This window comes from Xyrauchen texanus, chromosome 11 (assembly GCF_025860055.1).
Source record: "Xyrauchen texanus isolate HMW12.3.18 chromosome 11, RBS_HiC_50CHRs, whole genome shotgun sequence".
NCBI lineage: Eukaryota > Metazoa > Chordata > Actinopteri > Cypriniformes > Catostomidae > Xyrauchen > Xyrauchen texanus.
Window position 1 is genome coordinate 25,547,656 of NC_068286.1, and position 18,011 is coordinate 25,565,666.

An 18,011-nucleotide genomic window follows, 5' to 3' on the forward strand; every position below is an offset into this window, starting at 1 on the left:
CACAGGTGTTATGCAGACATAGTGTACTGCTTAGTCACATACATTCGCCATATTCGGTTTCTCATATACCAAATCATGTCCTCATAAACCATGAGTAAGCACACAAACTAAACACACACAGGTGTTTTGCAGACATAGTGTACTGTTTAGTCACATACAGTCGCCATATTCGGTCCTCATATACCATATCATGTCGTCATAAACCATGAGTAAGCACACACACTAAACACACACAAGTGTTATGCAGACATAGTGTACTGCTTAGTCACATACAGTCGCCACATTCGGTCCTCATATACCAAATCATGTCCTCATAAACCATGAGTAAGCACACACACTAAACACACACAAGTGTTATGCAGCGACAGTGTACTGCTTAGTCACATACAGTCGCCATATTCGGTCCTCATATACCAAATCATGTCCTCATAAACCATGAGTAAGCACACACACACACAAGTGTTATGCAGCCATAGTGTACTGCTTAGTCACATACAGTCGCCATATTCGGTCCTCATATAACAAATCATGTGCTCATAAACCATGAGTAAGCACACACACTAAACATACACAAGTGTTATGCAGCGACAGTGTACTGTTTAGTCACATACAAATGCCATATTCGGTCCTCATATACCAAATCATGTCCTCATAAACCATGAGTAAGCACACACACTAAACACACACAGGTGTTATGCAGCGACAGTGTACTGCTTAGTCACATACAGTCGCCATATTCGGTCCTCATATACCAAATCATGTCCTCATAAACCATGAGTAAGCACACACTAAACACACACAAGTGTTATGCAGCGACAGTGTTCTGTTTAGTCACATACAGTCGCCATATTCGGTCCTCACATACCAAATCATGTCCTCATAAACCATGAGTAAGCACACACACTAAACACACACAGGTGTTATGCTGCCACAGTGTACTGCTTAGTCACATACAGTCGCCATATTCGGTTTCTCATATACCAAATCATGTCCTCATAAATCATGAGTAAGCACACACACTAAACACACACAAGTGTTATGCAGAACAGTGTACTGTTTAGTCACATACAGTCGCCATATTCGGTTTCTCATATACCAAATCATGTCCTCATAAACCATGAGTAAGCACACACACTAAACACACACAAGTGTTATGCAGACACAGTGTACTGTTTAGTCACATACAGTCGCCATATTCGGTCCTCATATACCAAATCATGTCCTCATAAACCATGAGTAAGCACACACACTAAACATACACAAGTGTTATGCTGACATAGTGTACTGTTTAGTCACATACAGTCGCCATATTCGGTCCTCATATACCAAATCATGTCCTCATAAACCATGAGTAAGCACACACACTAAACACACACAAGTATTATGCAGCGACAGTGTACTGTTTAGTCACATACAAACGCCATATTCGGTCCTCATATACCAAATCATGTCCTCATAAACCATGAGAAATCAGACACACTAAACACACACAGGTGTTATGCAGCCATAGTGTACTGTTTAGTCACATACAGTCGCCATATTCGGTCCTAATATACCAAATCATGTCCTCATAAACCATGAGTAAGCACACACAAGTGTTATGCAGCCACAGTGTACTGTTTAGTCACATACAGTCGCCATATTCGGTCCTCATAAACCATGAGTAAGCACACACACTAAACATACACAAGTGTTATGCAGCGACAGTGTACTGTTTAGTCACATACAAATGCCATATTCGGTCCTCATATACCAAATCATGTCCTCATAAACCATGAGTAAGCACACACACTAAACACACACAGGTGTTATGCAGCGACAGGGTACTGCTTAGTCACATACAGTCGCCATATTCGGTCCTCATATACCAAATCATGTCCTCATAAACCATGAGTAAGCACACACACACACAAGAGTTATGCAGCCATAGTGTACTGCTTAGTCACATACAGTCGCCATATTCGGTCCTCATATGACAAATCATGTCCTCATAAACCATGAGTAAGCACACACACAAGTGTTATGCAGCCATAGTGTACTGTTTAGTCACATACAGTCGCCATATTCGGTCCTCATATTCCAAATCATGTCCTCATAAACCATGAGTAAGCACACACACACAAGTGTTATGCAGCCATAGTGTACTGCTTAGTCACATACAGTCGCCATATTCGGTCCTCATATAACAAATCATGTCCTCATAAACCATGAGTAAGCACACACACAAGTGTTATGCAGCCATAGTGTACTGTTTAGTCACATACAGTCGCCATATTCGGTCCTCATATTCCAAATCATGTCCTCATAAACCATGAGTAAGCACACACACTAAACACACACAAGTGTTATGCAGCGACAGTGTTCTGTTTAGTCACATACAGTCGCAATATTCGGTCCTCAGATACCAAATCATGTCCTCATAAACCATGAGTAAGCACACACACTAAACATACACAAGTGTTATGCAACGACAGTGTACTGTTTAGTCACATACAGTCACCATATTCGGTCCTCATATACCAAATCATGTCCTCATAAACCATGAGTAAGCACACACACTAAACACACACAAGTGTTATGCAGACACAGTGTACTGTTTAGTCACATACAGTCGCCATATTCGGTTTCTCATATACCAAATCATGTCCTCATAAACCATGAGTAAGCACACACACTAAACACACACAGGTGTTATGCAGCGACAGTGTACTGCTTAGTCACATACAGTCGCCATATTCGGGTCCTCATATACCAAATCATGTCCTCATAAACCATGAGTAAGCACACACACTAAACACACACAAGTGTTATACAGCGACAGTGTTCTGTTTATTCACATACAGTCAGCCATATTCGGTCCTCATATACCAAATCATGTCCTCATAAACCATGAGTAAGCACACACACTAAACACACACAGGTGTTATGCAGCCATAGTGTACTGCTTAGTCACATACAGTCGCCATATTCGGTTTCTCATATACCAAATCATGTCCTCATAAATCATGAGTAAGCACACACACTAAACACACACAAGTGTTATGCAGACACAGTGTACTGTTTAGTCACATACAGTCGCCATATTCGGTTCCTCATATACCAAATCATGTCCTCATAAACCATGAGTAAGCACACACACTAAACACACACAAGTGTTATGCAGACACAGTGTACTGTTTAGTCACATACAGTCGCCATATTCGGTCCTCATATACCAAATCATGTCCTCATAAACCATGAGTAATCAGACACACTAAACACACACAGGTGTTATGCAGCCATAGTGTACTGTTTAGTCACATACAGTCGCCATATTCGGTCCTAATATACCAAATCATGTCCTCATAAACCATGAGTAAGCACACACAAGTGTTATGCAGCCACAGTGTACTGTTTAGTCACATACAGTCAGCCATATTCGGTCCTCATAAACCATGAGTAAGCACACACACTAAACATACACAAGTGTTATGCAGCGACAGTGTACTGTTTAGTCACATACAAATGCCATATTCGGTCCTCATATACCAAATCATGTCCTCATAAACCATGAGTAAGCACACACACTAAACACACACAAGTGTTATGCAGACACAGTGTACTGTTTAGTCACATACAGTCGCCATATTCGGTTTCTCATATACCAAATCATGTCCTCATAAACCATGAGTAAGCACACACACTAAACACACACAGGTGTTATGCAGCGACAGTGTACTGCTTAGTCACATACAGTCGCCATATTCGGTCCTCATATACCAAATCATGTCCTCATAAACCATGAGTAAGCACACACAAGTGTTATGCAGCCACAGTGTACTGTTTAGTCACATACAGTCGCCATATTCGGTCCTCATAAACCATGAGTAAGCACACACACTAAACATACACAAGTGTTATGCAGCGACAGTGTACTGTTTAGTCACATACAAATGCCATATTCGGTCCTCATATACCAAATCATGTCCTCATAAACCATGAGTATGCACACACACTAAACACACACAGGTGTTATGCAGCGACAGTGTACTGCTTAGTCACATACAGTCGCCATATTCGGTCCTCATATACCAAATCATGTCCTCATAAACCATGAGTAAGCACACACACACACACACAAGTGTTATGCAGCCATAGTGTACTGCTTAGTCACATACAGTCGCCATATTCGGTCCTCATATAACAAATCATGTCCTCATAAACCATGAGTAAGCACACACACAAGTGTTATGCAGCCATAGTGTACTGTTTAGTCACATACAGTCGCCATATTCGGTCCTCATAAACCATGAGTAAGCACACACACTAAACATACACAAGTGTTATGCAGCGACAGTGTACTGTTTAGTCACATACAAATGCCATATTCGGTCCTCATATACCAAATCATGTCCTCATAAACCATGAGTAAGCACACACACTAAACACACACAGGTGTTATGCAGCGACAGTGTACTGCTTAGTCACATACAGTCGCCATATTCGGTCCTCATATACCAAATCATGTCCTCATAAACCATGAGTAAGCACACACACACACACACACACACACACGTGTTATGCAGCCATAGTGTACTGCTTAGTCACATACAGTCGCCATATTCGGTCCTCATATAACAAATCATGTCCTCATAAACCATGAGTAAGCACACACACAAGTGTTATGCAGCCATAGTGTACTGTTTAGTCACATACAGTCGCCATATTCGGTCCTCATATTCCAAATCATGTCCTCATAAACCATGAGTAAGCACACACACTAAACACACACAAGTGTTATGCAGCGACAGTGTTCTGTTTAGTCACATACAGTCAGCCATATTCGGTCCTCATATACCAAATCATGTCCTCATAAACCATGAGTAAGCACACACACTAAACACACACAGGTGTTATGCAGACATAGTGTACTGCTTAGTCACATACATTCGCCATATTCGGTTTCTCATATACCAAATCATGTCCTCATAAACCATGAGTAAGCACACAAACTAAACACACACAGGTGTTTTGCAGACATAGTGTACTGTTTAGTCACATACAGTCGCCATATTCGGTCCTCATATACCAAATCATGTCCTCATAAACCATGAGTAAGCACACACACTAAACACACACAAGTGTTATGCAGACATAGTGTACTGCTTAGTCACATACAGTCGCCACATTCGGTCCTCATATACCAAATCATGTCCTCATAAACCATGAGTAAGCACACACACTAAACACACACAAGTGTTATGCAGCGACAGTGTACTGCTTAGTCACATACAGTCGCCATATTCGGTCCTCATATACCAAATCATGTCCTCATAAACCATGAGTAAGCACACACACACACAAGTGTTATGCAGCCATAGTGTACTGCTTAGTCACATACAGTCGCCATATTCGGTCCTCATATAACAAATCATGTGCTCATAAACCATGAGTAAGCACACACACTAAACATACACAAGTGTTATGCAGCGACAGTGTACTGTTTAGTCACATACAAATGCCATATTCGGTCCTCATATACCAAATCATGTCCTCATAAACCATGAGTAAGCACACACACTAAACACACACAGGTGTTATGCAGCCACAGTGTACTGCTTAGTCACATACAGTCGCCATATTCGGTCCTCATATAACAAATCATGTCCTCATAAACCATGAGTAAGCACACACACAAGTGTTATGCAGCCATAGTGTACTGTTTAGTCACATACAGTCGCCATATTCGGTCCTCATATACCAAATCATGTCCTCATAAACCATGAGTAAGCACACACACTAAACACACACAAGGTGTTATGCAGACATAGTGTACTGCTTAGTCACATACATTCGCCATATTCGGTTTCTCATATACCAAATCATGTCCTCATAAACCATGAGTAAGCACACAAACTAAACACACACAGGTGTTTTGCAGACATAGTGTACTGTTTAGTCACATACAGTCGCCATATTCGGTCCTCATATACCATATCATGTCGTCATAAACCATGAGTAAGCACACACACTAAACACACACAAGTGTTATGCAGACATAGTGTACTGCTTAGTCACATACAGTCGCCACATTCGGTCCTCATATACCAAATCATGTCCTCATAAACCATGAGTAAGCACACACACTAAACACACACAAGTGTTATGCAGCGACAGTGTACTGCTTAGTCACATACAGTCGCCATATTCGGTCCTCATATACCAAATCATGTCCTCATAAACCATGAGTAAGCACACACACACACAAGTGTTATGCAGCCATAGTGTACTGCTTAGTCACATACAGTCGCCATATTCGGTCCTCATATAACAAATCATGTGCTCATAAACCATGAGTAAGCACACACACTAAACATACACAAGTGTTATGCAGCGACAGTGTACTGTTTAGTCACATACAAATGCCATATTCGGTCCTCATATACCAAATCATGTCCTCATAAACCATGAGTAAGCACACACACTAAACACACACAGGTGTTATGCAGCGACAGTGTACTGCTTAGTCACATACAGTCGCCATATTCGGTCCTCATATACCAAATCATGTCCTCATAAACCATGAGTAAGCACACACTAAACACACACAAGTGTTATGCAGCGACAGTGTTCTGTTTAGTCACATACAGTCGCCATATTCGGTCCTCACATACCAAATCATGTCCTCATAAACCATGAGTAAGCACACACACTAAACACACACAGGTGTTATGCTGCCATAGTGTACTGCTTAGTCACATACAGTCAGCCATATTCGGTTTCTCATATACCAAATCATGTCCTCATAAATCATGAGTAAGCACACACACTAAACACACACAAGTGTTATGCAGACACAGTGTACTGTTTAGTCACATACAGTCGCCATATTCGGTTTCTCATATACCAAATCATGTCCTCATAAACCATGAGTAAGCACACACACTAAACACACAAGTGTTATGCAGACACAGTGTACTGTTTAGTCACATACAGTCGCCATATTCGGTCCTCATATACCAAATCATGTCCTCATAAACCATGAGTAAGCACACACACTAAACATACACAAGTGTTATGCTGACATAGTGTACTGTTTAGTCACATACAGTCGCCATATTCGGTCCTCATATACCAAATCATGTCCTCATAAACCATGAGTAAGCACACACACTAAAACACACACAAGTATTATGCAGCGACAGTGTACTGTTTAGTCACATACAAACGCCATATTCGGTCCTCATATACCAAATCATGTCCTCATAAACCATGAGAAATCAGACACACTAAACACACACAGGTGTTATGCAGCCATAGTGTACTGTTTAGTCACATACAGTCGCCATATTCGGTCCTAATATACCAAATCATGTCCTCATAAACCATGAGTAAGCACACACAAGTGTTATGCAGCCACAGTGTACTGTTTAGTCACATACAGTCGCCATATTCGGTCCTCATAAACCATGAGTAAGCACACACACTAAACATACACAAGTGTTATGCAGCGACAGTGTACTGTTTAGTCACATACAAATGCCATATTCGGTCCTCATATACCAAATCATGTCCTCATAAACCATGAGTAAGCACACACACTAAACACACACAGGTGTTATGCAGCGACAGGGTACTGCTTAGTCACATACAGTCGCCATATTCGGTCCTCATATACCAAATCATGTCCTCATAAACCATGAGTAAGCACACACACACACAAGAGTTATGCAGCCATAGTGTACTGCTTAGTCACATACAGTCGCCATATTCGGTCCTCATATGACAAATCATGTCCTCATAAACCATGAGTAAGCACACACACAAGTGTTATGCAGCCATAGTGTACTGTTTAGTCACATACAGTCGCCATATTCGGTCCTCATATTCCAAATCATGTCCTCATAAACCATGAGTAAGCACACACACACAAGTGTTATGCAGCCATAGTGTACTGCTTAGTCACATACAGTCGCCATATTCGGTCCTCATATAACAAATCATGTCCTCATAAACCATGAGTAAGCACACACACAAGTGTTATGCAGCCATAGTGTACTGTTTAGTCACATACAGTCGCCATATTCGGGTCCTCATATTCCAAATCATGTCCTCATAAACCATGAGTAAGCACACACACTAAACACACACAAGTGTTATGCAGCGACAGTGTTCTGTTTAGTCACATACAGTCGCAATATTCGGTCCTCAGATACCAAATCATGTCCTCATAAACCATGAGTAAGCACACACACTAAACATACACAAGTGTTATGCAACGACAGTATACTGTTTAGTCACATACAGTCACCATATTCGGTCCTCATATACCAAATCATGTCCTCATAAACCATGAGTAAGCACACACACTAAACACACACAAGTGTTATGCAGACACAGTGTACTGTTTAGTCACATACAGTCGCCATATTCGGTTTCTCATATACCAAATCATGTCCTCATAAACCATGAGTAAGCACACACACTAAACACACACAGGTGTTATGCAGCGACAGTGTACTGCTTAGTCACATACAGTCGCCATATTCGGTCCTCATATACCAAATCATGTCCTCATAAACCATGAGTAAGCACACACACTAAACACACACAAGTGTTATACAGCGACAGTGTTCTGTTTAGTCACATACAGTCGCCATATTCGGTCCTCATATACCAAATCATGTCCTCATAAACCATGAGTAAGCACACACACTAAACACACACAGGTGTTATGCAGCCATAGTGTACTGCTTAGTCACATACAGTCGCCATATTCGGTTTCTCATATACCAAATCATGTCCTCATAAATCATGAGTAAGCACACACACTAAACACACACAAGTGTTATGCAGACACAGTGTACTGTTTAGTCACATACAGTCGCCATATTCGGTTCCTCATATACCAAATCATGTCCTCATAAACCATGAGTAAGCACACACACTAAACACACACAAGTGTTATGCAGACACAGTGTACTGTTTAGTCACATACAGTCGCCATATTCGGTCCTCATATACCAAATCATGTCCTCATAAACCATGAGTAATCAGACACACTAAACACACACAGGTGTTATGCAGCCATAGTGTACTGTTTAGTCACATACAGTCGCCATATTCGGTCCTAATATACCAAATCATGTCCTCATAAACCATGAGTAAGCACACACAAGTGTTATGCAGCCACAGTGTACTGTTTAGTCACATACAGTCGCCATATTCGGTCCTCATAAACCATGAGTAAGCACACACACTAAACATACACAAGTGTTATGCAGCGACAGTGTACTGTTTAGTCACATACAAATGCCATATTCGGTCCTCGTATACCAAATCATGTCCTCATAAACCATGAGTAAGCACACACACTAAACACACACAAGTGTTATGCAGACACAGTGTACTGTTTAGTCACATACAGTCGCCATATTCGGTTTCTCATATACCAAATCATGTCCTCATAAACCATGAGTAAGCACACACACTAAACACACACAGGTGTTATGCAGCGACAGTGTACTGCTTAGTCACATACAGTCGCCATATTCGGTCCTCATATACCAAATCATGTCCTCATAAACCATGAGTAAGCACACACAAGTGTTATGCAGCCACAGTGTACTGTTTAGTCACATACAGTCGCCATATTCGGTCCTCATAAACCATGAGTAAGCACACACACTAAACATACACAAGTGTTATGCAGCGACAGTGTACTGTTTAGTCACATACAAATGCCATATTCGGTCCTCATATACCAAATCATGTCCTCATAAACCATGAGTATGCACACACACTAAACACACACAGGTGTTATGCAGCGACAGTGTACTGCTTAGTCACATACAGTCGCCATATTCGGTCCTCATATACCAAATCATGTCCTCATAAACCATGAGTAAGCACACACACACACACAAGTGTTATGCAGCCATAGTGTACTGCTTAGTCACATACAGTCGCCATATTCGGTCCTCATATAACAAATCATGTCCTCATAAACCATGAGTAAGCACACACACAAGTGTTATGCAGCCATAGTGTACTGTTTAGTCACATACAGTCGCCATATTCGGTCCTCATAAACCATGAGTAAGCACACACACTAAACATACACAAGTGTTATGCAGCGACAGTGTACTGTTTAGTCACATACAAATGCCATATTCGGTCCTCATATACCAAATCATGTCCTCATAAACCATGAGTAAGCACACACACTAAACACACACAGGTGTTATGCAGCGACAGTGTACTGCTTAGTCACATACATTCGCCATATTCGGTCCTCATATACCAAATCATGTCCTCTTAAACCATGAGTAAGCACACACACACACACACACACACACACACGTGTTATGCAGCCATAGTGTACTGCTTAGTCACATACAGTCGCCATATTCGGTCCTCATATAACAAATCATGTCCTCATAAACCATGAGTAAGCACACACACAAGTGTTATGCAGCCATAGTGTACTGTTTAGTCACTTACAGTCGCCATATTCGGTCCTCATATTCCAAATCATGTCCTCATAAACCATGAGTAAGCACACACACTAAACACACACAAGTGTTATGCAGCGACAGTGTTCTGTTTAGTCACATACAGTCGCCATATTCGGTCCTCATATACCAAATCATGTCCTCATAAACCATGAGTAAGCACACACACTAAACACACACAGGTGTTATGCAGACATAGTGTACTGCTTAGTCACATACATTCGCCATATTCGGTTTCTCATATACCAAATCATGTCCTCATAAACCATGAGTAAGCACACAAACTAAACACACACAGGTGTTTTGCAGACATAGTGTACTGTTTAGTCACATACAGTCGCCATATTCGGTCCTCATATACCAAATCATGTCGTCATAAACCATGAGTAAGCACACACACTAAACACACACAAGTGTTATGCAGACATAGTGTACTGCTTAGTCACATACAGTCGCCACATTCGGTCCTCATATACCAAATCATGTCCTCATAAACCATGAGTAAGCACACACACTAAACACACACAAGTGTTATGCAGCGACAGTGTACTGCTTAGTCACATACAGTCGCCATATTCGGTCCTCATATACCAAATCATGTCCTCATAAACCATGAGTAAGCACACACACACACAAGTGTTATGCAGCCATAGTGTACTGCTTAGTCACATACAGTCGCCATATTCGGTCCTCATATAACAAATCATGTGCTCATAAACCATGAGTAAGCACACACACTAAACATACACAAGTGTTATGCAGCGACAGTGTACTGTTTAGTCACATACAAATGCCATATTCGGTCCTCATATACCAAATCATGTCCTCATAAACCATGAGTAAGCACACACACTAAACACACACAGGTGTTATGCAGCGACAGTGTACTGCTTAGTCACATACAGTCGCCATATTCGGTCCTCATATAACAAATCATGTCCTCATAAACCATGAGTAAGCACACACACAAGTGTTATGCAGCCATAGTGTACTGTTTAGTCACATACAGTCGCCATATTCGGTCCTCATATACCAAATCATGTCCTCATAAACCATGAGTAAGCACACACACTAAACACACACAGGTGTTATGCAGACATAGTGTACTGCTTAGTCACATACATTCGCCATATTCGGTTTCTCATATACCAAATCATGTCCTCATAAACCATGAGTAAGCACACAAACTAAACACACACAGGTGTTTTGCAGACATAGTGTACTGTTTAGTCACATACAGTCGCCATATTCGGTCCTCATATACCATATCATGTCGTCATAAACCATGAGTAAGCACACACACTAAACACACACAAGTGTTATGCAGACATAGTGTACTGCTTAGTCACATACAGTCGCCACATTCGGTCCTCATATACCAAATCATGTCCTCATAAACCATGAGTAAGCACACACACTAAACACACACAAGTGTTATGCAGCGACAGTGTACTGCTTAGTCACATACAGTCGCCATATTCGGTCCTCATATACCAAATCATGTCCTCATAAACCATGAGTAAGCACACACACACACAAGTGTTATGCAGCCATAGTGTACTGCTTAGTCACATACAGTCGCCATATTCGGTCCTCATATAACAAATCATGTGCTCATAAACCATGAGTAAGCACACACACTAAACATACACAAGTGTTATGCAGCGACAGTGTACTGTTTAGTCACATACAAATGCCATATTCGGTCCTCATATACCAAATCATGTCCTCATAAACCATGAGTAAGCACACACACTAAACACACACAGGTGTTATGCAGCGACAGTGTACTGCTTAGTCACATACAGTCGCCATATTCGGTCCTCATATACCAAATCATGTCCTCATAAACCATGAGTAAGCACACACTAAACACACACAAGTGTTATGCAGCGACAGTGTTCTGTTTAGTCACATACAGTCGCCATATTCGGTCCTCACATACCAAATCATGTCCTCATAAACCATGAGTAAGCACACACACTAAACACACACAGGTGTTATGCTGCCATAGTGTACTGCTTAGTCACATACAGTCGCCATATTCGGTTTCTCATATACCAAATCATGTCCTCATAAATCATGAGTAAGCACACACACTAAACACACACAAGTGTTATGCAGACACAGTGTACTGTTTAGTCACATACAGTCGCCATATTCGGTTTCTCATATACCAAATCATGTCCTCATAAACCATGAGTAAGCACACACACTAAACACACAAGTGTTATGCAGACACAGTGTACTGTTTAGTCACATACAGTCGCCATATTCGGTCCTCATATACCAAATCATGTCCTCATAAACCATGAGTAAGCACACACACTAAACATACACAAGTGTTATGCTGACATAGTGTACTGTTTAGTCACATACAGTCGCCATATTCGGTCCTCATATACCAAATCATGTCCTCATAAACCATGAGTAAGCACACACACACACACACGTGTTATGCAGCCATAGTGTACTGCTTAGTCACATACAGTCGCCATATTCGGTCCTCATATAACAAATCATGTCCTCATAAACCATGAGTAAGCACACACTCAAGTGTTATGCAGCCATAGTGTACCGTTTAGTCACATACAGTCGCCATATTCGGTCCTCATATTCCAAATCATGTCCTCATAAACCATGAGTAAGCACACACACTAAACACACACAAGTGTTATGCAGACACAGTGTACTGCTTAGTCACATACAGTCGCCATATTCGGTCCTCATATACCAAATCATGTCCTCATAAACCATGAGTAAGCACACACACTAAACACACACGTGTTATGCAGCGACAGTGTTCTGTTTAGTCACATACAGTCGCCATATTCGGTCCTCATATACCAAATCATGTCCTCATAAACCATGAGTAATCAGACACACTAAACACACACAGGTGTTATGCAGACATAGTGTACTGTTTAGTCACATACAGTCGCCATATTCGGTCCTAATATACCAAATCATGTCCTCATAAACCATGAGTAAGCACACACAAGTGTTATGCAGCCACAGTGTACTGTTTAGTCACATACAGTCGCCATATTCGGTCCTCATAAACCATGAGTAAGCACACACACTAAACATACACAAGTGTTATGCAGCGACATTGTACTGTTTAGTCACATACAAATGCCATATTCGGTCCTCATATACCAAATCATGTCCTCATAAACCATGAGTAAGCACACACACTAAACACACACAGGTGTTATGCAGCGACAGTGTACTGCTTAGTCACATACAGTCGCCATATTCGGTCCTCATATACCAAATCATGTCCTCATAAACCATGAGTAAGCACACACACACACACACGTGTTATGCAGCCATAGTGTACTGCTTAGTCACATACAGTCGCCATATTCGGTCCTCATATAACAAATCATGTCCTCATAAACCATGAGTAAACACACACACAAGTGTTATGCAGCCATAGTGTACTGTTTAGTCACATACAGTCGCCATATTCGGTCCTCATATACCAAATCATGTCCTCATAAACCATGAGTAAGCACACACACTAAACACACACAGGTGTTATGCAGACATAGTGTACTGCTTAGTCACATACATTCGCCATATTCGGTTTCTCTTATACCAAATCATGTCCTCATAAACCATGAGTAAGCACACAAACTAAACACACACAGGTGTTTTGCAGACATAGTGTACTGTTTAGTCACATACAGTCGCCATATTCGGTCCTCATATACCAAATCATGTCGTCATAAACCATGAGTAAGCACACACACTAAACACACACAAGTGTTATGCAGACATAGTGTACTGCTTAGTCACATACAGTCGCCACATTCGGTCCTCATATACCAAATCATGTCCTCATAAACCATGAGTAAGCACACACACTAAACACACACAAGTGTTATGCAGCGACAGTGTACTGCTTAGTCACATACAGTCGCCATATTCGGTCCTCATATACCAAATCATGTCCTCATAAACCATGAGTAAGCACACACACACACAAGTGTTATGCAGCCATAGTGTACTGCTTAGTCACATACAGTCGCCATATTCGGTCCTCATATAACAAATCATGTGCTCATAAACCATGAGTAAGCACACACACTAAACATACACAAGTGTTATGCAGCGACAGTGTACTGTTTAGTCACATACAAATGCCATATTCGGTCCTCATATACCAAATCATGTCCTCATAAACCATGAGTAAGCACACACACTAAACACACACAGGTGTTATGCAGCGACAGTGTACTGCTTAGTCACATACAGTCGCCATATTCGGTCCTCATATACCAAATCATGTCCTCATAAACCATGAGTAAGCACACACTAAACACACACAAGTGTTATGCAGCGACAGTGTTCTGTTTAGTCACATACAGTCGCCATATTCGGTCCTCATATACCAAATCATGTCCTCATAAACCATGAGTAAGCACACACACTAAACACACACAGGTGTTATGCAGCCATAGTGTACTGCTTAGTCACATACAGTCGCCATATTCGGTTTCTCATATACCACATCATGTCCTCATAAATCATGAGTAAGCACACACACTAAACACACACAAGTGTTATGCAGACACAGTGTACTGTTTAGTCACATACAGTCGCCATATTCGGTTTCTCATATACCAAATCATGTCCTCATAAACCATGAGTAAGCACACACACTAAACACACAAGTGTTATGCAGACACAGTGTACTGTTTAGTCACATACAGTCGCCATATTCGGTCCTCATATACCAAATCATGTCCTCATAAACCATGAGTAAGCACACACACAAGTGTTATGCAGCCATAGTGTACTGTTTAGTCACATACAGTCGCCATATTCGGTCCTCATATTCCAAATCATGTCCTCATAAACCATGAGTAAGCACACACACTAAACACTCACAAGTGTTATGCAGACACAGTGTACTGCTTAGTCACATACAGTCGCCATATTCGGTCCTCATATACCAAATCATGTCCTCATAAACCATGAGTAAGCACACACACTAAACACACACAAGTGTTATGCAGCGACAGTGTTCTGTTTAGTCACATACAGTCGCCATATTCGGTCCTCATATACCAAATCATGTCCTCATAAACCATGAGTAATCAGACACACTAAACACACACAGGTGTTATGCAGCCATAGTGTACTGTTTAGTCACATACAGTCGCCATATTCGGTCCTAATATACCAAATCATGTCCTCATAAACCATGAGTAAGCACACACAAGTGTTATGCAGCCACAGTGTACTGTTTAGTCACATACAGTCAGCCATATTCGGTCCTCATAAACCATGAGTAAGCACACACACTAAACATACACAAGTGTTATGCAGCGACAGTGTACTGTTTAGTCACATACAAATGCCATATTCGGTCCTCATATACCAAATCATGTCCTCATAAACCATGAGTAAGCACACACACTAAACACACACAGGTGTTATGCAGCGACAGTGTACTGCTTAGTCACATACAGTCGCCATATTCGGTCCTCATATACCAAATCTTGTCCTCATAAACCATGAGTAAGCACACACACACACACACACACACGTGTTATGCAGCCATAGTGTACTGCTTAGTCACATACAGTCGCCATATTCGGTCCTCATATAACAAATCATGTCCTCATAAACCATGAGTAAACACACACACAAGTGTTATGCAGCCATAGTGTACTGTTTAGTCACATACAGTCGCCATATTCGGTCCTCATATTCCAAATCATGTCCTCATAAACCATGAGTAAGCACACACACTAAACACACACAAGTGTTATGCAGCGACAGTGTTCTGTTTAGTCACATACAGTCGCCATATTCGGTCCTCATATACCAAATCATGTCCTCATAAACCATGAGTAAGCACACACACTAAACACACACAGGTGTTATGCAGCCATAGTGTACTGCTTAGTCACATACAGTCGCCATATTCGGTTTCTCATATACCAAATCATGTCCTCATAAATCATGAGTAAGCACACACACTAAACACACACAAGTGTTATGCAGACACAGTGTACTGTTTAGTCACATACAGTCGCCATATTCGGTTTCTCATATACCAAATCATGTCCTCATAAACCATGAGTAAGCACACACACTAAACACACACAGTGTTATGCAGACACAGTGTACTGTTTAGTCACATACAGTCGCCATATTCGGTCCTCATATACCAAATCATGTCCTCATAAACCATGAGTAAGCACACACACTAAACATACACAAGTGTTATGCTGACATAGTGTACTGTTTAGTCACATACAGTCGCCATATTCGGTCCTCATATACCAAATCATGTCCTCATAAACCATGAGTAAGCACACACACACACACACACGTGTTATGCAGCCATAGTGTACTGCTTAGTCACATACAGTCGCCATATTCGGTCCTCATATAACAAATCATGTCCTCATAAACCATGAGTAAGCACACACACAAGTGTTATGCAGCCATAGTGTACTGTTTAGTCACATACAGTCGCCATATTCGGTCCTCATATTCCAAATCATGTCCTCATAAACCATGAGTAAGCACACACACTAAACACTCACAAGTGTTATGCAGACACAGTGTACTGCTTAGTCACATACAGTCGCCATATTCGGTCCTCATATACCAAATCATGTCCTCATAAACCATGAGTAAGCACACACACTAAACACACACAAGTGTTATGCAGCGACAGTGTTCTGTTTAGTCACATACAGTCGCCATATTCGGTCCTCATATACCAAATCATGTCCTCATAAACCATGAGTAATCAGACACACTAAACACACACAGGTGTTATGCAGCCATAGTGTACTGTTTAGTCACATACAGTCGCCATATTCGGTCCTAATATACCAAATCATGTCCTCATAAACCATGAGTAAGCACACACAAGTGTTATGCAGCCACAGTGTACTGTTTAGTCACATACAGTCGCCATATTCGGTCCTCATAAACCATGAGTAAGCACACACACTAAACATACACAAGTGTTATGCAGCGACAGTGTACTGTTTAGTCACATACAAATGCCATATTCGGTCCTCATATACCAAATCATGTCCTCATAAACCATGAGTAAGCACACACACTAAACACACACAGGTGTTATGCAGCGACAGTGTACTGCTTAGTCACATACAGTCGCCATATTCGGTCCTCATATACCAAATCATGTCCTCATAAACCATGAGTAAGCACACACACACACACACACACGTGTTATGCAGCCATAGTGTACTGCTTAGTCACATACAGTCGCCATATTCGGTCCTCATATAACAAATCATGTCCTCATAAACCATGAGTAAGCACACACACAAGTGTTATGCAGCCATAGTGTACTGTTTAGTCACATACAGTCGCCATATTCGGTCCTCATATTCCAAATCATGTCCTCATAAACCATGAGTAAGCACACACACTAAACACACACAAGTGTTATGCAGCCACAGTGTTCTGTTTAGTCACATACAGTCGCCATATTCGGTCCTCATATACCAAATCATG